This window comes from Callorhinus ursinus, unplaced genomic scaffold, assembly GCF_003265705.2.
Source record: "Callorhinus ursinus isolate GAN/ISIS: 27379988/994484 unplaced genomic scaffold, GSC_fseal_2.0 scaffold6, whole genome shotgun sequence".
Lineage (NCBI taxonomy): Eukaryota > Metazoa > Chordata > Mammalia > Carnivora > Otariidae > Callorhinus > Callorhinus ursinus.
The window spans coordinates 11,427,946-11,449,980 of record NW_027397068.1 but is presented as its reverse complement, the minus strand read 5'-3'; the positions used below and the strand labels follow the sequence as shown (position 1 = coordinate 11,449,980).

Genomic DNA, 22,035 nt, shown 5'->3' with positions numbered 1-22,035 from the left:
CTTTTGTAACTCTGGAGATTCTGGGGGTGACTTAAATCCATCCGATTTACAAGATGTTCATAGAGAGAAATGCGATGACCTTTCGAAGTTCTCTTTAACAAAGTATCTGCATGCCTCCTATTTCAGGCGGTTACAGTAAATGTTGACCAGATGTTCTCACTCACAGAACAGAAGAAATAGTATCCTTGCTACATCTGAGGGATTTCGGCTGTGTTAAAGGAGAATTTTATAGCAGTGTAAGATGCTAGACACTGAAATAAGGTACAAAAAAATACAGAATTACCTTCAGAGGAATTGGGGTGTGGATGTGTGGTATGTTTAAAGTAGATATTCAAAAAGACAAGGTGGCTTAAGTAAAGCAGCTCATAGATGCAGAGGAATGGAACACATGACCTTTTCATAGGTCACTTCTTTGGGGGATTACCTTAAAAATATAAGGCAAGATCATTTCCTTCAAACAGCTTGCAATATTGTTGAAGAAGCAAGATAAAACCAATGAAATCAAAGCTGAACAATTCAAGAGCATTCGTTGTAGCTGCCAAGTTGTGCTGGCCATTGTTTGCCACGTGGGAAAGGACAGGATTTTCCTTTCATCTCCTCTGTGAAGTTTAGACCACCTAAAACGAACACTCACAGGACCGATAGGACTTTCTTGGGGAGCGCATGGAGAGAGACCCTCCAGGAGAGGTCACTGGCATGGCCAAGGCCTAAAAGGAAGCATTCACAGGGCACTGAGGAGCCAGCTTTGATCAGCGCAAATGGCAGGTTTAGGGAAATAATTCAAAATATGGTCAGATTCCATGGGGCCTTAGCATGAAAGAATAAAATTTAGACAAAAGAATTTAATCTTGACCAGATAAGCAATAGAAATTCACTGAAATGTGAGCCAAGAAGTAACGTAATGAAAAATTGTTTAAGGAATATCTGTTTAGCAATGGAATGGTTAATGGATAGAAGAACAAACTACTCCAGTAGAGGGCACAGCCAGGAGATCCACCCTGATCCTAGCATGAGCTGAAAAAGGTCTGTGCCGTGGGGAAAAGACAGGGAGAATGATAGCACCTTCCCCAGATCCCAGAAAATTGGATGTGGGGAACACACAGGTAGAGAAAAAGGCCATGGAACATTGATATGTATCAATGGTGCTTTACATCTACCCAAGGCACTGAGAGTACAGAACTGAAGAGACAGATCTGAGGAACCCTGGTGTGCGGGTGATGGCCGAAATCACCAAGAAGCAATGATCCTCAGAAAAGAGAAGAGAAAAAGGGGCAGGCAGGGACTGAGGTTGACTTCAACACTTAGATCCCCATTGCTGATTTCTCTACTAAAAATGAGGTTTACTCAGGATTGCTGGCTTTCACTTTACCTTCAGTAATATGGGAAATATTTCATCTCCAACAGTTTATCTCACTGAGGCTATGTACAGAGATGCTTCCTAAATCACCTGTTAGGGAGTATGCCTCCTGAGCATCAGGTCTTACTTAGACCTGCATACAAGGACCCACAGGGAGATGCCAAATTTCTAGAGCACAAAGCCCTTGCCTCAGGGTTATTTGTAATCTGGTATCATGTGTTTTTAAATGCCAGGAACAGATTCAGGCAAAGGTGATCACTTAGGATTTAAAAACATGATGATGAATGTTTGACGGACATTACTGTAGTACAAAGTAACACACAGAGACACCAAGTAACACCACACACACACTGCCTTCACACCTCCACAGGCAGGGATCAATCTGAGCATCACTCCTGGTGGGCCAACCAGGTATTAGATGTTTTCTGATGCAAATACTCATGAAATATACATCCTCCCTAAAGTATACATTGATGTATATATCCAGTGATGTATAGCTTGACCTCATAAAGCCTTTTATCTAGCTTCCAGTTAGAGGAAAATCAAGGATTAGATAAATGAGCTTAACAACACCAGGAAGGAAGAAGCAACAGGTCAAATCCAGGGGGTGGGACTTTTTACAGGACAAATAGCCTGCTTTCTTCAGTAAGTTAGTGTCATAAAAATGGGACAATGCTAAATTAAACAAGATTTAAGGGATTTAAAAACCAGATGCAGTATATGGTCCTGGAGTGGTTACTGGTTTGGACAACCAGTTGTATAAATTTTGGGAGGAAATTGGAGAAATTCAAATGTGGTCTAGGTAATTAGATGAAATTTTCTTGAAACGGAAAGATGGTGATACTTGGAAAAGGTAGACTGGGGAATGATACTCCCAGTATGATCTTGGTTTGGTTAAAACCAATACGTGTGTGTGTGTGTGTGTGTGTGTGTGTGTGTGTGTGTGTGTGTGTAAAGAAAGAGCCATAGGGACAGGTGCTAAAATGTTAACAGTAGTGACCTGTGAATGGTAGAATGTGATGGATTTTGTTTGGCTTGCCTGCATTTTCCACTTCCTACAATGTGTATTACATTTCTGTAATAATAAAATGGTTATTTGAACAGTTCAGTGGATAGAAGGGAAGGAAAGAAGGAAGACCAAGTGAAGTATGGAGCATAATATTGGAAGAATAAAACTTCCAATAAGACTTTATATATGATTTCAGAGGTGCTGTGGGCTTCATTGTTTTTTTTTCTCTAAAAGAGCCAGTGCTTCCCCCGCCCCCTTGCTTTCTGGTCCCTTCTGTCCAGTACAGGGATCTGCATTCTCCTAAGAAGCTCAAGTCCTTCACTTGGACTGAACAGACTTGTACTCACAGTCTCAATGGTTAAATGAAAATCAACCAAAAAGCAATAGAGGGAATAGATTTCTTCGAGTTCCTTCTTATTAAAAGTTTAAGACCTTTTTTCATATTTAAGTTTACCTTGGTCATTGAAACTTACAGATGCCCTTGCCTTCCTGCGTGTTTTCTAGAGTGACACTTCTGGAAATCACTAGTGTTATTTTAAAGGGAAATAGCTCAGATGTTTTCCAAGTCTCTGACCCTGTGCATCCCCAGATAGAGAAGGAAAGTCTCACCCTTCCATCAAACCTTCTGCAGCTCTGAAGGAAGGAGAGGATGTGAAGAGCTTTCCTGTCAGCCTGGTGTACAAGTACTGAAACTGAAGAAAAGGAGGGTCCTTTCATAGGTATTTTCCAACATATATAAATATCTCTACAGGTCCGCTTTGGGAAGTTACTCAATAACTTTTAGTATTTATATCAGGCTCTGGTTGTATACAGATTATGTCCAGAGATGTGTCAGAATGTTCAGTAATAAGGACATGTTTTCATATGAATCAAAGGAAACAAAGGGATGATGACATTTTACAAAACTAACGGTAAAAGGCTTCTTTCATCTTTAACTCCACGAAAAAAAGACTCCACGAAGTCACCCCCAATCCTGAAGCCTAGATTCCTGGGTGCCCCTGGAACTTACACGGCTTTCATTCCTCTCCACATTTCCCGTGTCAGAGGGGCTGACCACAGGGGCCCTGCAGTGATAAGGTGGTTCCCCTCCATCGTGCCCAAAATCTGGAAGAAGACAACTGACACGTGTATGATTGAAATTTCAGAAGCGTGAGTCAGAATAAAAGTGATGCTCTAATGGATTTGCACCTGTAAGTCTCATGCCGGTGTTTAAAACAACTTTTACCTCATAAGCAAAATAATACCTCCTCTGTGGCCAACAGAATGTTGCTGCTTCCTTACTTCCTCCTCCTTGGGGACCTCCAGAAATGTCTCTTCTTTTAAGTTGTTTATTTTTAAAGCGATTTTTTTCTTAAATCAACTCTAGTTTGTTTACATGGGAGGTCTGCAGTACTTAATTCTTCTAATACCCATGTGTTGGTCAGCTCTGGCTGCCATCACAAAATACCACAGATTGGGTGGCTTAGACAAAAATGTATTTTCTCACAGCTCTGGAGGCTAGAGGCTTGAAGGCGGCCACCTTCTCACCGTGTCCTCACATGGCCTTTCCTCAGTGCACAGAGAGAGAGCCCTGGTGTCTCTTCTCTTCTTATAAGGACACCATCATTTAACCTTAATTACCTCCTTAAAGACCCCATCTCCAAATACAGTTGCATTAGGGATTAGGGCTTCAAACTGTGGGTTTTGGTGGGAAATGTAATTCAGTCCATAACAATCCACTAAAAAAGGATGGATTTATACAAATACAAAACAACACATGTGCAAGGTTATCCTCATATGTACAACCATATAACCATGTACTAAGCAGTCATAAGAAAGAAAAAAAGAAGAGCTCCATGAACTGATGAGGAGTAATTTCCAGGATATATTTTAGAAGGCAAAAATAAGATGCAGAAGAGCACATACACTGTGTATCGTAAGCTCCCTTTTGTGCAAGGAAAAGGGGAAAATAAGAATATATATTTATAATGTATAAAAGTATATGTATAACTTATAAGCATGTACGTGCATACACACATTTGCTGATTTTACAAAAAACAGAAAAGATAAAGAATTGTGAAAAAAGTGACCCATAGAAAGGGGATGAAAAGAGAATGAAAGGTTTGTGATGAGAGTGACTCTCTGTGTCTTTTTATTTCATGTTGACTTTTGAACCATTTGAACGTTTTACATAGCCAAAAAATTAAAATTTAGGCAAAAAAGACAAAAAGCGGCAAACCTAAAAATTATAAACAAACAGAAAAAAATGAATTCACTGTATGTTAAATTGGTTAGTAAACCACACAGATAAGAATAAGTTAGATTAAGTTTTGCATCTGGTGCTATGACTAGACATCCTCTGTGGGACATTCTTCAAGACAGCTAGCCTGAACTTTTAAACATCACTGTCATGAAAGGCAGAATGACGAGGGACTATCCTAGGTAAATGCAATAAGTGACCTTTGATTGGCTCCCAGATTGAAGAAAAAAAATCTGTGAAAGACATCCTTGGAGCAATTTAGAGACCCTGAATATAGACTGTATATTAGTTTATAATGTTATATCAACGTTACTTTTCTTGGGTAGGGAAATGGTATTTTTGTTGTATAGAATGTTCTTATTCTCAAGATATATATGCTGAAGTATTTAGAGGTGAAATGTCATGATTTATTTTCAAATGGTTCTGGAAAGAAATGTATACGTGTGTGTATGTGTGTGTGTGTGTACATGTTGATCGTAAAGAGAGTGCATAAATTTAGCAAAATTGAACAGTTGGTGGATCCAGATTAATGGCATATGAATGTACATTTCTTTCATTATTTTTCTATAGATTGAAATTTTCAAGTTAAAAAATTCAGGGCAAACAAATAATCGATGTGGATTGATTTTGTCATGAAAGGGCTCCATTCATCAGGAAGCGTTCACAGAGCACCTACTCTGTGCCAAGCCCTGTTCTAAGTGTTGGGGATTTAGCACAGGATAGGACAGAGTCAATGGAGTTCTCCTGGGCCTACGTTTTGGTGGGGAAGACAAAAAAGAAAACAAGACAACTTTAGATTGTGGTAAGTGCTAAAAACGAAATAAACAGGCGATACGATAAACAGCCATCAAGGGAGAGGCAGGATTAGATAGGGTGGCGGGGGAAGGCTTGCCCAAGAAGGCAGCCTTTGATCTGAGACCTGAATGGCCAGAAGGAGCCATTCATCTGTTCAACAGATGTGCATGGAGCACTGACAGTGTACAGATGAGCCCAATACCTGCACCAAGTTAATCTTCCCTGTAGGGTTTACCATACGGTAAACAGGAAGAGTAAGTTGGTGATCAGTGTTACAGGGGAAAATAAAGCAGGGAGGGGAATAGTTAATAGAGGACAGGAGTTGAAATTTTAGATATAATAGTTCAGAAAGGTCTCGCCAAGCAGGCAACACACAGAGACCAGGGCGAGAGCTAGGGTTGGGAGGAGACAGATCATGGGGCACCTGCTGGGCCACTTAGTGACTGGCTTCGACTCAGAGAAATAGGAATCTTTTGGGGGATTCTGGCTAGAACAGTGATGTGATCCAGCTGATCTTTCCAAAGGATGGCCCTGGATGCTGGGTTTGAGAATAGGCTGCAAAGGGGCCAGGGCAGAAGCAGGGCTACTAGTGAAGCGTCTTCTGCAATAACCCAAGCAAGAGGTGGTTTAGACAAGAATGTAGCAGGGAGGGAAGGCCAAGACTTGGATTCTGACTCTGTTTTGAAGGCAAAGCGGCCAGAATTTCTCACTAACTGATTGCAAGTGGGATACGAGAGAAGGAAAAGGATCCAAGATGACTGAGGTTTTTGGCCACAAAACCAGAAGGATAGGCGTTGCCTTGAACTGAGGGTGGGAAGGAAAGTCTGCCTGAGGAGCAGGTTTAAGAGAGGAAACACGGGTTTGCCTGGATGGATGGCAAGATCAGGGGATGATCAGCAGTCAGGCGGAGGGAAAAGGCAAAAACATAAAGATCTACTGAGAATTTCACAGCAGCCTTGTGCAAGGATAATTGGGATCACCTTGTCTAAGTCTTTCCGTAGAATTTTTTTTTTATTTACAAATAACCTACTGGCAAGTGGAGCTCCGTGAGCTCAGATGAGAAGGTTACCTCTGAGAGCACACTGTCTTCTGACTCTCAGAGTCTAGCTCCCACGTGGAGCTGCTGTAGAAGGCCTCCCTAGTCCTGGGTGCTGGATGGGAGTTTCGGCGGGAAAGGAGGAATTCGTGCTGAAGATGCTGATCCTCTTCACAGTGATGTATGAGGCAGCGTTGGTGGGGGCAGGCCTGCAAGGTTCAGCCAGGGCGTAGCAGTGGTTCCCAGACATTTTTTGCCAATGACCCCTCTGACATGTGACCAGATTCCACAGGCTGTTTTTCAGCTTGAACCCAAATTTCCCTTCCTTCCATGCCCCACGCCTGTGTCCGGGAGGGACACACATTCTGAGCATATTTCGTTCCTCAAGAGCGGGCTCTGGCAGCTTTGAAACTATTCATTCGCATTCCATTGCTGCTGCTTCTCTCCCGCCAAGATTCCGACAGAGGCTGCTCTTAAAATAAGGAGGCCTTATTTATTCAGATTCTTCCTCCCCCAGGAAGATGCTGAGAGCTTTTCATGAGAATTCTTCAAAAATTGGTGAGGTTCTGTGGGCTTCAGAAAGTGTACTTAAAATGGGGACTCTGGTAACTAGGGCCCTCGGTAGATGCTCGTTGGAGGAGGTGGTGGGCCTTGAGCCCACTCTGCCTGGAGGACCCCTCTGCAGCTATAGTACGTTCTGCCCACTGTGGCCCAGCCCAAGAGAACACTCCAGGAGACCATCCTTTCTGGCCAACACCAGCAACAGAGGGGAGGTTGATTTGCCATCTCCCTCTCATTCTTTTTTTTTTTTTTAAAGACTTTATTCATTTATTTGACAGAGAGATAGGGAGCACAAGCAGGCAGAGCTGCAGGCAGAGGGAGAGGGAGAAGCAGACTTCCTGCCGAGCAGGGAGCCCGATGCAGGGCTCGATCCCAGGACCCCGGGATCATGACCCGAGCCAAAGGCAGCTGCTTAACCGACTGAGCCACCCAGGCGCCCCCTCCCTCTCATTCTTTATACCTTCTCTTCCCATCTCCCTGGGTTTATTTCAAAAGCCATGTTAGTGAAAGAAACCAGTCACAAAAAAATAAATACTGTATGAGTCCATGTATAGGACACACCTAAAGTAGTCAAGTTCACAGAGACAGAAATAGAATATGGTGGTTACCAGGGCCTGGAGGTTGGGGGCGGGGGGATGCGGGGTTGCTTAATGGTTATAGAGTTTCAGATTTTCAAGATAAAAAACTCCCGGAGGTCTGTCTCACAATAATGTGAGTATACTTAACGCTACCAAACTGTATACTTAAAAATGATCCCGATGGTAAATTTTATGGTATATGTTTTTTACCACAATTTTTTAAAGCTACATTAACAGCATTACTTTCATGGAAGGAAAAACACACAAGTCCTAAAACTTGAATGCCTTAGGAGAGAGCAAACAGGCAGAGTCCATGGGGAAAGGTTTTTATCTTCTAACCATAGATGTTTCTATTATCCGCCTCCCCACGATTCTGCAGGATGCACATACCTATGGTGTGTGTGTCTCTGTGTCTATGTGTAAGCACTCCAGCATTTTGTAGACATTAGTTCCTTTGAGGGGCTCATCTACACAAGGGCCCTGATACAATTTTGTCTTTTAAAGAAAGACCAAGGAGCAATATGAAATATTCAGGCTCACATAACAGATTCCTGGAAAATCCAGGACGCCTGCGTCTACCTCAAGCCTGGTCCCAGAATCACTCTTTCTCTTTATCTCAGGCAACCCCTGCTCCCTGGCCAGGAGTAGTTCTTATCAAAGATCATGGATTTCATGAAGCAAGAGGTAGCAGGAGGAGTAGAGAGAGTAGCCTCTTGAAAGCAATAGCTGCCACACCAACCAGTTTAGCCCTGGGCAAGTCTCTAAACCCCTGAGCCTAGCTCCTGGGGATAATAGGACTACTCTGAAGGATGGCAATCAGTACCTGGTACTTGGGACATGGGTCTTCTGTTCATGGTCATCATCACCATTCATGGTAGGAAAAAGGCTTCAGAATCCCCCTTGAGATACCCAGCATGCCCTCTAGGTAGTCCTCTGCTAGGCGTAATGTCAAGCAGGTCTAGGTTGGTTCTACTTGGCACAAATTCCTATTTCAGCTCCTACTGTTACTTACTTCAAATACAATTGTCTCTTGGTCCAGAACTTGCTGAAATGCAGCCTCTTTTATGCTTCATACACACTTGGGCCCCTTTTCTAACCAGTTATTGAATTGTACAATTCCCTGGGTCCTGTAGAGTCTGGCCCCCATGGGTTCCTCAGTCTGTATTAGAAGGTTATTTTTGGATCTTAGGATTTACTTCAGTCCTTTTTGGGAAAAAAATGTATGATATTATTTGAAATTGTAACTTGCTTTGAGTTAAAGATTTCTGAAAGAGCATGGTCATCTTAGCATCCAACGCTTTCTTCCTGCTCTGTCTTAATAGAACTTAGAGGGGCAGCCTTTGTACCAGCATGGCCATCTATGATCAAAGGCCAGTGTCAAGAGAAGGTCCCTCCACTGCTAGCTCCACGACAGGAAGCCCTAGTTCAATTGTTCATCTCAACTTTGTGTCTAGAGTTTGAGTTAGAATCATTAATGAGATAGCAAGGTCACAGACCTGGGAAAACTACCCAAAAAATTCCAACCCAGATTTGAGTCCTAAGACTAACGATGGCTATATGAGAGCTAGAATGGGTGATCTCCAGGAACCTGGTTGGCCCCATCATTGCATGAGCATCTCTTTTGCCTTGGTCCCTCAGGTTGCTAGTACAGAGCTGTGTTCTCTCCTAAGTTCTGACCATTCTTGATAAATTAGAGCTATCGACCATGAGTATCAACCATGAGTAAATCACAGTACTTACTGCCATGTTTTAGAGCATATCCTGTACCTCCTCTCACTTCTTTCATTGTCTTGTGTCCTCCATCTCTTCTACTTGTGGTCAGGTCTTCTGGTTTCTTTTCCTCTCATTAGCCAAGATTTCAGGATTGCCTGGTTCAGTACTAAAACCTGTCCAAGAGATTATTAAGGAGGAAAAGCTCCGGGCTATTTTCTCCTGCCATTTTCAAGGTGTATAGAATGGCAGGGTGTGTACAACTTTTATGATACTATTAAGTGGCTGTTATGTCAAGCCCAGAAAAATACAAGATGAGGCATGCTGCTATCCATTCAAACAAAACTGTAGGTCCACGTGACTGACTACACTTGCCCCTCTGACAGGTCTAAATAGAACGAGCTTACTTGTTCAGCATGGGAAGATCATGCCTGGAAATAATGCCTATATAAATGTCTTGAAACTCAGTCTGCTCAGTATGCATTTGTTTAATTTCAAGGTTCTGCAACTATACAATTGAATTTTTGTTGAAGAGGTCTCATGGCCTTTGAAAACGTACATACTTAGGAGATCACTGACTTTTTTTTTTTTAATATCGCCTTCCATTACATTCTATGAAAACTCCTTGTGTTCTCTGTAAATGTTCATGATCTCAGCAGACTGGTTGGACGAGGCCAGCATTCCAAACTAAAGTAGCTTGATGGATCTGTCATTCATAGACTCACAGGAGACTTGGGGAAGTTCAAGAAAGCTTTGTTTGTTTTGCCAACTCACAAGTCCATATATTTTGCCAGTGGTATCCAGAGTAAATGAAAATACTATCAACCTTGTCTTTTTTTCTTGTCGATTTTTGTATGCAGTGTTTAAGGAATACTAAGAACCATAACTCCTCTTAATTATTGTGGGGAAACAGTGAAGAGTGTCAAGGATTACAGGTTAGAATATAAGGCATGTTAGAAGTCATCTAGTCCAATCTCCCACCCAGTTTGGAATCCTTTTATTATAATGACATAGGTATCTCTCCAGCCTCTGTTAGAACACTTCCAGCAATGGAGAGCTCACCACCACTCAAGAGCGACTTCCATTTTGTCATCTGCGATTACTAGAAAATTCTTCCACATTTGTAGCAGATATCTGCATCCTTTACATTTTTATTTGTGATCTTATTTATGCCCTCTGGAATGAAAGAGAACAAATTTCATCTCTTCTTCTAATAATAGCCCATTAACTCTCTACAGACAGCTCTTTTGTGGGCCCTGTAAATCTTCCTTTCTCAGGATTTAACAGCTTGGTTCCGTGTATCACATGGATTCAGTGCTCATCATGATCCTCGTTGGTCGGGCCTGCTCTCAACATAGAGCACTAAATACTAGAGTCTTGATGTGATCTGAAGAGCAAAGAATCGAGTAAAGGTACAGCCCTGTCCCGGCATTACACATTACACATTACACATTTTACGTTACACGTTATACATCTCTTGCGGTAGCCCAGGATTGTGCCAAGTTTCCTGGCATCTGTGTCACTGTCCTACTCACCTTGTTAAGCCAGCACTTTTCCTTCTTGTCCTAACAGAGTTGACTTTTTTTAATCCCTGTACAGAATTGATGTCCATTTTTGTTCAAGTGGATCTTTACATTTTACCCCATAATAGTCTGTGGTTGTCATTTGGGATCTTGATTCTCTCTCCTAAAGTATCTGACCAGCTTGCACCCACATAGTTTCCTAGTCAGATATAGAACTTAACCAGAACAGAGCAGACAGTAGAAGCCTGGCTCACATCACCAAACACTTTCCTTCAGGTTGAGGTTGACATTAATCCATCATCCAGCTACTGGTCACTTAATTTTACTACCTTCCAGACCCCATTTTTTCATATTATTCAGAGTGACCTAAGAGATATCAGCTGCCTTGCTGAAATCCTGAGATGCTATTTCTACTGCATTCTCTGAGCAGTAATCCTATCAAAACCAGAAGTGAAGTTATTTTGGCATGACTTGTTCCTAATGAAGCTTGAATCATCTGCCACTTTCCTATCTAGGTTCTGAGTGGGTGACGGTTTGCCAGGCCCAGAAAGATCAAGTATACAGTTCAAATGGAAGTGCTCTTCGGAGACTTAGTTTTACTCACAAAGAGTATCAAACTTTCAGAGAGCAGGTGGAACAATTTAAAAGTGCCACATGCACATCTGAATTGAGTGACAGTGAAAATGTGAGGGAAAAGACTCCTCCAATATGTGTATATATCATAAAAATGAAAAGAAAACCATGGAGCACCTGGCTGGCTCAGTCAGTGGAGCATGCAACTCTTGATCTCGGAGTTGTGAGTTTGAGCCCCATGTTGGGTGTAGAGATTATTTTAAAAATAAAATCTTCAGAAAAAAAAGAAAAAGAAAACAAAAAATAATAATAATGTGACTACCGTTCTTGGGAAGATGGCTGATAAGATTGAGATATGATGTAAAAACAGAAAAGGAGGCAGGAGGTTAGAAAAACAAAAACTTTAAGTTCCTGAAGCCCACAGTGCCCCAAATCTCTATGAAAGAGAGAGCATGTTGAGTGGGAAGGTAGTAGGGACGCAACCCCATCCAGGCTAGGAGTCGAGGGCAGGGTTTCTAAGGAGAAATATATCTAAAATGGTTCCTTGATCACGGGGTGGGTTTGTAAATCCCACAGAATGAAACGCAGATTAAAAACACACACCAAGAAGTGCTCATTTTGACAGCACATACACTACAATTGGAATGATACAGAGAAGATTGGCATGGCCCCAGCACAAGGATGACACATAAATTCATGAAGTATACCATATAAAACACACACATACCCCAAGAAGAGCTGGCCTCATAAAGCTTCCCCAGTGCATGGCCCAGGAGTTAAAATGATAGGGGCTGAGTTCAGTTTACTTCCAACATCAGTCCTCCTTACCTTGTCTTTCCATTTCCCTGTTTTAGTCTTTCTCAGATGCCAAGGTCCTGAGAAAGCCCTTACAAGTCCTGCTACACAAGGACTGGGTTCTCCAGGCAACAGCCCATGGCCTCCATCCCTCCAGCCTCGTCACTGTTTTCATAACACTCTACTTCAGTTCCTCAGGCTCCCTCTGTCCAGCACCAGGAATGATGGAATCCTGGAAAATACTGCTGTGGCGTTATTTTTGGCTCCTTCCTTCCAGCCCTGTGTCTGCCTGCTCATCGACAGCCATTAACAGCTGTTAGAAGGGGCTTTCAATTGCCTGGCTTCTTGCTGAAGTGTTTTAACACCGGTTTTCTAAGAGCTCAGCTACGCCATAGAGGTGAGAGAAAAATGGCAGAAGAGGTTACAGAAAGCCCCCTTCATTTAGGGAGTCAGGTTTTTCTCCCCCGCCGCCGCCTTTTTTTTTTTTTTGCAAGAAAAATAAGCCTCTGACAAAAGCTGTAGAGGCGCCGCCCAGCTGAGTCCCTGTAGAGTCCAATTCAGATGATCTCATGTAGCGGCCCTAGAGGCAGCCCGTGCCATTAGTAGGAACACAATCAAGGAATTCCGATGTCTGTGCATCGTTGATGTGAGCAGTTTCGCATTCCCACCCTCGCTGAGCTGCTGCCACCTCACTGCATCATCTGGAATTCTGGACTAGACACAGAAGGGGTAGCCTGTCGGCAAAGAGGCTAGAAGATGCCCCCTGCAGACACCCACAAACCTGTACCCCATCAGCCTCTTCCAGGAGCCCGTTGATGCCAATAAGGCTGCCCCGGGTGGTCACCTCTTCCGTTGTTTACTTCTCTACAAAGGACTGATAAGTGTAGTAGACATTTGGAAAGTTCTGTGCTCCCTGTAAATGTTAATCCATTGATTCTCACTAGCCCCAGGAAAGATAACGATGTTGTTGCTGATCAAGAATTAACCCTTCATGTCTACCAACACTTTACCACCTTTGGCTACTTCCTCGCACATCCCCTACCACCACCAGGGAGTAACACACAGTCCTTTCCCCGTGTTTCAGACTGGAAAATATGAGAGGCCTTGTCCAAAGGTCTATGTCAGCATTTAGCCAGAATAATTGTTCAGTCTCCTAATCCCAGTGTTTCTCAAAATACGAATATGTGTAGCACAACATGGAAGTGAGGTGATCTCAAGTGGCATATGAAGAACTTTTTTCGAAATCATGGTGTTTATTTTAATATGTATTAGAAAAAGCATAACCTGAGATTTCACAGACAGTCCTGCTTAGGACAGGTTTCTTTCTGAGCTAAATTTATTTAAGGAAGAAAGTGAGTTGCATTAGAGAGAATACTAAAGATTGTGACAGTGGATCCCAAGTCTCTGTAGTTTAGGAAACACTTCATAATTCAGCCTTTTCTGTCCACAAGCCCTGTCTGTCTTGTACAATATCTACCCAAAGAAAGCCACAATGGCATCTTATTGGGAACCCAGGGTCACGCCTATTTTCATAAGTTTTGTATGAAATACAGGAACAGGCTTTTTGCATTAAGTACATTTAGATGAAAACACTTCTTGTGTGTGTTTCTTTCCATCAACGATTCTTGGTTATCTGATTTGTGTATTGCCTCCAAAATACCCTAACTCTTCCCTTGGGTCCCTCAGCATCTATACACCGCCCCCCCGCCGACCTGTCTGTAGCCTTCCTTATGGTGAGGATAGAGGATAAGATTCTACCTGACTACTGTTTCGTGTTGCAGAATTTCTTCAGGACTAGCTAAGATGATTTGCACCTCTATATCAGTTCTCTGTGACCACATACCTCTGCCCCCCACTTTTCCTTCTCATGTTTCAGCTCAGTGAAGTTCTAAAGAAGACCTCTTTGTTTGGCTATTGTGGGTATCCTTATAGTTTAGATGTTCTTCCAAAGAATGGATATGGAGGGCAATGTGTTTGATAACAATAACCAGATCTTCTGTTGCTAAAGTTGTAGGAGAAAGAGGGGACATATGGCATGAGATGAATCAGGATAAGTCAGTTGAGCCCAATTCTAAAGAGCCTTGAAGGCCATTTGAGAGGGGCTTGGGTTTTATTCTGCAGGAAGCAGGGAAATAAAGTGATTGTCTTTGGGATGATTAATCAGGCAACAGTACAAAGGAAGCATTCAGGGAGAAAGAGACAATGGCCAGGTTGTTACATAAGCAAAAAGTAAGAAGGCCATGAAGGAAGGCATGTTTGTTGCAAAAGAAAGATATAGATGCCTTTTAAAGACCAAAGAATAACAGAAAAGTCCTAAAATTGGATCATGACTTTCAGACAGACATCATTGACGGAATTGTTCATTAGCTATCTCTTCTAGATCAGTGCTATTCAATAACATTTTCTATAATGATAAAAATGTTTTCCCACACAGTCCAATATGGTAGCCACTAGCTACATGTGGCTATTGAGCACTTGCAATGTGGCTAGTGTGACTAATTAAACTGAATTTTTAAATTTTATTTAATTTTAATTAATTGTAATGTAAATAGTCATACGTGGCTAGTGACCATCATATTGGACTAACCCGCATAGTGCAGGACTAGAATACGGTGCCAGCTATCCTGCCTGACTTGTTTGCCAATCTGTCCCTAGAGCCTAGCATTGCCTGGCACATAGTAGGTACTTAATAAATATTTGTTAAGCGAATGAATAAAAAGAAACCTTATAAAACAGAGGCAAAGGGTATGTCCTGTTCGAATCAATATACTCCTTTATGGAGAATTTTGGCCCCCACTTAAAGGTGGAGGATGGAGATTACCCACACATGTTTAGAATATTTCCCAAATCTTTAAACTAAAGCTCTCAGCTTGTGCAAGTGGAGCAAAATCAAGCCAAAGGGGATAGATGAAAGTCAGCCACGTGGTGGGAAAATCCAAGCCCAAGTTCTGTTCTGTCGGTCCCTGCCACCTTGGTTTTCGTTTCTGGCTATCGTAGAAATGCACAGTACCCATGTCTTTTCTTGAAATATGTGAGGGTAATGATCAAAATGAAAAAATATCTTTTATGAGGAATGATAAAAAGAAAATATGTCAGAGCTGCTTTGTTAACATGGCTATAGAAATACGGAGAGGTCCACACATGATCTGGAGTGAGGGGCTCAGGACGTAAGCCCTGGGCAAGTTGCTTAAGCTCTCCAAACCACAGTTTCATAGAAAATGAGAATAAGAATCATAAACACTTCACTTACCAAGCAGTTGGGAGGAAGAAATGATATAGTAATAGGAAAATTTGTGGTTCATAATCCATAAAGTTCCGTTCAGATGTTTATTTTAATTCACACAGACTGGAGTTATATCTGAATATATGTCTGGAAGACACAGTTATATTAAAATATAATTCTAATATGTGCCTTCCAGAAAAATGAGAAGTCCTCAAGCTACCTACATCCAAAACAAAACCAAAACCAAAAAAAGACGTCTCTTAACACTAAAAAAAAAAAAAATTCTGGAAAACTGATCCCACAAGCTCTTTCTAATAGCTTGTTATGATCAGTAGTGCTTGTTGCCAGGAAGTTCTTTGTCTTTCACCATCTCTCTGCCCTTTTAGATTCAGTGACTACGTCCTCTTCCCCATTTGCCAGGAACCACCTCCCACTTGCCACTGTAGGCCTTCATACCCTTCCCTCATCTCCCCTGCTCTGTGCTTCCATCACCTGCCTCGGGCCCCTGTCTTAGCAATAAATTTAGACCCTTTTTCTCTCTTTCTTCAAACTCACAACTTCTGCAGCACCTGTAGCCATCTATTAAGAAACATCTCTGGGCGCCTGGGTGGCTCAGTCAGTTAAGCATCTGCCTTCAGCTCAGGTCATAATCTCAGGATCCTGGGATCGAGTCCCGCATCGGACTCCCTGCTCAGCGAGGAGTCTGCTTCTCCCTCTCCCTCTGCCCCTCACTGCCCCGCTCATGCTCGCTCGCTCGCTCTCAAATAAATAAATAAAATCTTAAGGAAGGAAGGAAGGAGGGATGAAACCTCTCCAGCAACCTGAGTCCCCCAGGACTACCAGTTTACCTCCCTCACCCCCCATTTCCCTTTCTTTACTCTCAATGATTATAGCAAAGAGCTGGTCATCATTCCACATGTATTGACCATCCACAGACGGAGCTCTGTATAACCCTATCAAATACCACACCGACTTAGGTTCTTCATGTAGGTAACAACTACTTCCAGAAAAGTTTCAAAACTTCACCTGTATGTCATGATCTCATGCTGTTCCCCAGATCCAGGATTTATAAAGAGATTACTGTTGAAAATAGTTATTCACTTACCACTAGAATTATTTTCTCATAGTATGTAAATCCCATTTCTTTTTCATAACTATGACCACTTCTCTGGTCTTTTTGTCATTTTTTTCCCCAGAATTTAATATGTTTATTAAAATAAAGGGCCATAAATATGCATAATCCAAATAATTGTTCATCAGTTCAAGGAACCTAAGCATCAGTTTTCAGGTTTTGCCATCCTAGACCCCAACATTCTCCCCCATTGAGAACACATTCTCTTTCTAACCATATTCAAAGACAGGAATCACTAGAAATCCTATTGGTTTTCATTATATATAAGCTTAAATAATTATTTCTCTCTTACATTTGGGTTATAGCTTTTTTTCTTTGCAAAATATTAACATCTAATTAAGCCTAACCAGAATGTACGCCGTTTGCCACCTTTAAAATTTCATTCTAATTCAAACGTCTCCTTACGGCTAGTACGTGAAGAATAAGGCCACTGTGACCCCAGCCACTGGTAAAAATACTGAAAATTAAGCCTTCCTTAGGGTGAGACTAGCTCACTGCTGGCTAGTCAATAGTATGGCAACTGATTGTATTGATAAAAGGGTAAAATGGTAAGTATGCTGAAATTATACAGAAGATAAACATTGAAAACAATGTATTTTAAAATCCTATTATATTAAGAAATAAAAGTTATACAGACTTTACAAAAAGGAAAAAGCAGCAGTACAAGCCCGAGACTCAACACCTTCCAGTGGAAGCCAGGAGGGTTCTGCAAATGCACTATTGGTGATTACTCTACCCAAGATCTGGGTTCGCAGGCACGTGTCCTCAGGGCTGAAAAGTAGCAGAGAAAAACCATACCTGGCCCTTCTTTTCCCTCTGGAGGGTTGCCAGTCAGACTTGGTACCATGGTAGTAAGGGTTAGCCCCTGTGGTCTAGCTATGTTCCCAGATCTGCCACTGTCAGCAGCCTAATCTGATGATTATAATCATAATAATCCATCAATTTAGGGTCCTTATGAAGCAGTTTTCTATAAAGTACTGCATACGACCAAACAACCCCACATTCATACGTAAGACCAAGGGCGCTTTTCACTTTTCATTTTACCAAGGCTGGGAGGCGGTGGGAGTCCTCCCCTGAAACACTCAGATTTTTTTTTTAATGTGCAAGTTACATGACTGTAAGAAGAATCTTCATTTCACATTTGCACTACTTGAAACATTTCCATTGCCTCTTGCATTGGTCTGTGTAGATGCAGGTTGTAGTTTTGGTGGCCCATTGTCTAAGGACAAAGGCTAGGATGGGCAGTCTGGATAAACTGCATTCCAAAAGTTTAAGAAATTAGTTGTTTGAGGGCACCTGGGTGGCTCAGTCAGTTAAGCGTCTGCCTTTGGCTCAGGTCGTGATCTCGGGGGTCCTGGGATTGAGCCCCTCATCGGGCTCCCTGCTCAGTGGGGCATCTGCTTCTCCCTCCCCCCTGCTTGTTCATGCTCTCTCTCTCTCTCTCTCTTTCCCCCTCTCTCAAACAAGTAAATAAAATCTTTTTTAAAAAAAGAAAAAAGAAATTAGTTGTTTGAACTTAGAGTGTTTTTTTCTAGAAATAGGTTATAAATCATGATTACTTTCCTAAATCAGCTCCCAAATCTCACTTCTGTATCACCTTTCATTTTTTAAAATTTATTCAGTGAACAGATATTTATCATTATGCAAGGAGAGAAGCAAATGAATTCTTTAGGAATGAGTGAAGGGTTATGAAAGTACAAGGGAAGAGTAGATCATTCTAAGGAGAGAGGACATCATGGAGGAGAGGAGGTACAGTTGGGATAAGACCATCTTGGGGTTAGTGTCTCCCCCATTATATGCCTGTAGCACCTTCTCTATATTTCCCTCATAGCACCTTTGGCATTGTATGGTAATTGAATTATTGCTTGTCTGTCTCCTCATCTAGACAATAAGATCCTTGTGTCAGATTTCTGTGTGGTGGCGGTGATATTTTCAGTCTGCAAATCGACCATCTAGAACAATGCCAACATGATAGCTATTTGGTTAATGTTTGTCAAATAAATGAAGAGCATCCTTTAGAAAAATTCTAGAGGCAGGAAAAGGCGTAGCATGTTTTAGATGGGAATGAGAGGGAGGAATGCAACGGAGTCTGAATGCCAGCAAAGAGGGTATCTCTGGATTCTAGTTCTGGTGTCCTTTTTTCCAGCCACACCTAACTTCTTTTCATTTTATATTTTTTATGGGAAAAATATTTTTGGCGTTCCAGCCAAAGGGCCCATCTTCTCCCAGTCCCAAGGATGCATGGGCTTCCTCCAGGGAGGGATAGAGATCTGTATAGATGGGTCTTAAGGAGCCAGTTGGACCCAATTTCACCAACCGCCATGGGTGTTCACAATTAGAGAACAAAGGGCAGTTTCTCCAGCGAGCCTTCCTGAGGACTTGCCTGCCACTCACTTTTAAGTACAGCTTATTCACAAAGTGGGGGCTGTTTGTAAGTCAGGGGCAACGTGTGTTTCATAAAAGCGCTTTCAGTATTAGGTTCTCTTTATGTCCACCACTTGTACAAACATACATGGAACTGGTCACTTCTCTTTTCTTTGCATTATCAATTTTTCCTTTCCCTCCTCCCTTTTAAAGTCTTAAGTTAATGCTTTTATGTTTATTTTGCATTTTTTTTATGCTAACACAATCCAGCCAGTAAATGTCCGAGTGTTCCTCGCCCCAGCTGATGGCAAGTGAGCGGCCTTGAACGCGGGCCTGGGCAGCCTCCTCTGGCTAGCCTCAGCACCTGCTCTCTAGGCTCCGGTTTCGCCACTGCCGTTATGAGCGAGAAGCCTATAGTAATAACGATGCCTGAATGGGAGATACTCCTGGACTTATTTGCATTCATTACTTGCTGGTAGTTTCTCTGTTGAGGTCTCCATCCTTGTTTTTACGGAGCTTTTGGCAGTGTTTCTGCAGTCGGTGTGTGAATTTTTATGATCTGTTGCATGTTATTCATGCAATTTCCTGCCCTGTAATGGTATCAGTTTTCCAGACGCAGAGGAATACAGACTAAAACCTGGGAGCCTGCATTAGCATAAAATGTCCCAGTTCTGTCAGTTTGATTAATTTGTCTCTTTGTCTCCACTCTATATGATAAGTGCTATTAATGGTTGCAACACTTCATATGTCAAAGTCTTTCTTCCTAATGACTTGAAAATGCGGTTTATTTCCCCCCTTTTTGTATTATTTTCCTCATTTAGCATTCCACTCAAGTATAGATTTATGCCATGCTCTTTCATTATCTTACTGGTTGCAGCACTGGAGTGATTACATATGGTGTAGAGTATGCGTAAAGATGTGATCCCAGGGGCAGCAGCTGCTGATGCAAGCTGAAAATAGATCCAGCATACGCTCAGCACTTTTCCCAGAGGCCTTTTATTTATTAGGAACAGTCTTGGTACAGGACAGCTTGGATCCTCATTTAGCAAGATGACTTTTTTGCCTTTCGGAACACTGCAGTGACTTTGCTCTATTTACTGATGCTGCTGTGTAATTATTTCTTTAACCGCCTTGTATCTCAGCATTGACTTAACCTAACAGAAATTGTAATATAATCTCGATATATAATGAACTCAAGAAGCGACAGGCTCCATTTGAAGTAATGGAGCTTGACAGATCTAAGGTTTAAATTAAATAATCCTATTTGTAAGACAGCATTTGTACATGGTACACTGCTTTAAAATGAATTTCTGTTCTTCCCTAGCACTTCTTACACCGTTTTCAGCATTCTTGCTTTCAAAAGGACTTTTTCCAGAAAGAAGCGCATCGTGAAGCCAACGGCTTTTTCATAAGGAAAAGAATCAAATGAAATTTTTTTACCCATTTCGATCACTGAACTGGAACCAGCATCATTAATGATTTGAGATGGATAGTTATTAATCCAAGCTGGCAAATCCAAATAGCTCAGACTTTTCTATCAGCACAGAACATCTGTGATATAAATATAATAGAATTTAGGAGTAAGATAATAGCTAACCTTCTGCATGTGGTTTAAGTTCAAAGAGGTATTTTTTTTTCATAAATTTGAGAAGTCCTAATAACAAGTATATGTGTTTATTTCCTGAATAAATCCAAGCAGAACCCTCAATTCGTGATGTCATGAGAGGTGTATTTTCAACAGGATAAGGAGGAAGTTCATTGTATATTTTAACAGATAGCATCAAGATAGTGATTCCTCGGTGTGTGATAAAATTGTCCAAATAGCAAAAATGAAGAAATAAGAACATTAAAAGTTTACAGGCAAATGACAATCTGAGAGTAGTATTATCTATTGGCAGAATGTAGTCCTATGATGAGGAAGCCCTGAAGAAAAATGAATTTATAAATAGAGAGCAGACTTCTTTATGGTAAAGTAATGAATAAGGGAGGCAAGTTAGTAAATTCCCTTTTTCCTTTTTTGTGTGTGATTTTACCTGCCCCGAACCAAGAAGGCATCAGAGAAGAGGGGGGTGATTCCCTCCTTAAATTTGTGGTTGCCCTGAGATAGCGCCATGGGTTCTGTTTGGTTAACTGAGATTTTATTAATTCTATAATCGAATGAGAGTTATATGGGGGTTAAACACATCATTTCCTGCTGGGTCAGGTTAAAAATTAAAGCAGTGATTCATGATAAAGAAAAGAAAGTGTGGGGGGGAAAAAGGAAAGAAAGTGTGATTATCTCATTTTAGTGGGTATACATGACCCCTAATATTGTTGAAAGAGCAGTAATCCAAACCATTCCTAAAATAAGCAAACCAAGGAGCACTTCGCTGGGTAGAAGAGAAGCTCCCCCCCCCCGCCCCCGCTCCTGCCCACATTCACAAATGCATGAAAAAGCGTTAGACCATAGCATTTTATCAGCTTGATCACCGTGGTTCATATACTCTTTGAAGTTTGTTTGGGAGTTTAGACAGCTAATAGCCTGTGCTGTGTAATGGGGGCTGCAGCCTGCCCCCTGCCCTAAAGATGCCCCCGGTAGGAACAGAACGGAAGATGAGCAAGAGCTTGCCTGGGGCTAATGTGCCTGCTTTCTTACTCTTTTTATTTTGTCCTCCTTTCTTTCCCCCCTGTCCTGCTTCCTGCTCTCACACAAAGAACACCCCATCTTGTTCTCCAGCCTCATCCCTAATTACCTCCGTTGTGACACGGTAATGTTAGAGCCGATTTCATTCTCTGTTTCGTGGCCTCAGAACAGTGGGTGATCTTGCTTGCTCTGGGAGAAGTGATACTTGGGCATGACAGGATGAATTAAGGATGGGGCCTAAGTATTAACTCTTAATTCCCTAGCTCTTGTGGTTCTAAATGAGATTCAGTGTCATTATAACTGGGAGGATGTGAGCATTTTATATGTATGTGTGTCTGTCGCTGAAACCATGTTTGATCAATTGAATTGACCTTGGTTTTCTGGTGAAACACATCAAGCGTATTATGAAACAAGCAGCCCAAATAAAGAAAAACATTTCACATATCTTGTCAAATATTTCACTGGGACCTCTGAAAGCTGATACTTCCCTTCTGCCACCAGCTCTGAAAGGAGAACA

General features: G+C 41.8%; 1 protein-coding gene and 1 non-coding gene across 8 annotated transcripts in view; both read left to right on the top strand.

Annotated features, from left to right (window-relative positions):
* The window catches only part of BACH2 (BTB domain and CNC homolog 2), a 361,400-nt gene that overhangs the window by 296,736 nt on the left and 42,629 nt on the right, over nucleotides 1-22,035 (top strand). The window lies entirely within an intron of this gene.
* Nucleotides 11,991-12,097, top strand: LOC112819512 (U6 spliceosomal RNA). Its single transcript, XR_003206884.1, has one exon. It is a non-coding gene; the product is annotated as a U6 spliceosomal RNA (small nuclear RNA).